Source organism: Cebus imitator, unplaced genomic scaffold, assembly GCF_001604975.1.
Source record: "Cebus imitator isolate Cc_AM_T3 unplaced genomic scaffold, Cebus_imitator-1.0 Scaffold631, whole genome shotgun sequence".
NCBI lineage: Eukaryota > Metazoa > Chordata > Mammalia > Primates > Cebidae > Cebus > Cebus imitator.
This window is the reverse complement of record NW_016107946.1, coordinates 62,851-64,860: the sequence shown is the minus strand read 5'-3', so window position 1 is coordinate 64,860 and position 2,010 is coordinate 62,851. Positions and strand designations below refer to the sequence as shown.

Below are 2,010 nucleotides of genomic sequence, written 5' to 3'. Positions count from 1 at the left end.
TTTTAATGTTAGTGTTCCAGTCACCTGTTGAAGAGGTGCTGGAATGTGTGTTATCCTGTGCGGCGACTCACTGTGCTGGCTTAAACAGCGGCACTGAGATTCATGGTGCTTTTTTTGCCCTGGAATCTACTGTCCTGGTTCCCTGTTCAGTCCCCTTTTTAAACAGATGAATGGGCAACTTCCCGTGGCTCCAATCGCCAGCCAAAATGGCACCCGGATCGGTGTATTTTGTATGGAGAATCGCTGCGCCAGGGCGCTGACAAAGCAGCCGTGTGGGACAAAGCAGAGGCACCGGCCAACACCACCGCGCTGGCCAAAACAGCCACACTGGCCACCCATGGAGCGCCTCCGCCTGGCAATTCCCTAGTCTGTCGGCAATAAAAATGTGGCATCCACTCACCCTCTGTACTTTCACTGGGAGCTGCAATCCTGAGCTGTTCCTAAACGGCCATCTTGGATCCACCTCCCGGAAATTTCTTTTAACATTATAGGCATTCATAACAAAAAATATTGACATTTTCTTGCTAATAATAATACAGAAGTTTCTAATGTGGAATTCAAATCATAATAATTATAGGTAAATGCCATTGATTTATTTTCATTTTGTAAAGTTTGACATTTGGCTATTTTATTTAACAAGATTTAATGGTCAGTCTGAAAGATCTGTGATCTTCATCAAAGAGCATTTTACCTGTGTTTAATTCTTAACTCTTTATGGCCTGTACTTCTGATACCTTTCTGATGATTTGAATTTGCTGTATTGATTCAGAATATATGTCACAAATTAAGCTAAGGAAATAAATTTAAATGCCTTTTGCTTTTTCTTTCACCAAAGAACAGTTTTGAGATAATATTGTCTTATTCTTAATATAAAACATACTTTTATGGGAATATTTCATATATTTTGAAATAACATTATTCTGACTTTTTATTCATTTCTAAGGTGAAATTAAAATAATATTTAAAAACCCAAAATATATTTTGTCATTAACTGTTTTAGTGTTTACCCATATTCAATGATAATTCAACTTCCATTACAAAGTAAGGCTACTTATTATACTGTGTTTAGGTATTCTTATTTTAAAATAGTTGTATTAACATAAATCTGTGTTGAAAATGGGTGATGCCACCATAAGGTACAAATACATAATTTATTAACTTCTCAGCTGATAAGAAGTCCATAATATACCCAAATTTTAATGCGTGCATGCTTAATGTTTATAATAACCAAAAAAACTCCACTGTTCTTTGATCTCTCATTTGACACTGTTTTATCTGCCCTTAAAGCCTAACTCTGAAGTTTTAACAAAACAGCAAATAGTGAAACTCTCAAATTTCATTACTTTTTACATAGGGAAAATATTTCTGCTCATTAAAGATTTTTTTTTGCAAAGGTTTTGTTGCAGGCTGGGCTCAAGTAGAAGTTACAGTCAAGATTAAAAATAAAATGCACTGGTTATTTACAATGTTATTTCTTCCTTATCTTTCCTGTTTCAAGTCTCTACTCTCCAAAGCCTTTTTTTTTCTTACAGAATGGTTTATCTGAGCATCATTTATATTTCATGTAATGTGCTAGATGCTATGGAAATAAAGAAAAAATGTACTCCTTGCTTTCATGTTGCTTTGGTCCAGAAACAAATATGTGTGTGTGTGTGTGTATGTATATATGTATATATATATACATATATATATACACACACACTATCAATTAGAGTACTCTGTGACACGTTTTATAATAAATATGTGTCATGAAGAAATAGTACATGCAGCTAATTTTTAATTACACTGAGGTCATAGAGATACAGGTCAAAGAGATTATGAGTAGCATGATGGAGATGCAACATTTTGCAAGATAATGACATATAAGAAAAAAAGCTTTCTAAGGACAGATTAATGGTGATCAGAGGGTGGCTGTTGCTTTTCAGGAAACTCAAAATAGTTCACCATCATTGGAAGACAAACTTTAAGAGGAAGTGATGGCAGGAAGGACAGGAAAGAAACATAGAGTGC

The 2,010-nt window shown here is 34.9% G+C and overlaps 1 pseudogene; it reads right to left on the bottom strand.

Moving 5' to 3' along the window:
• The window catches only part of LOC108295313, a 60,872-nt pseudogene extending 60,533 nt beyond the window's left edge, over nucleotides 1–339 (bottom strand).
• Nucleotides 340–2,010: the final 1,671 nt, after the last annotated feature.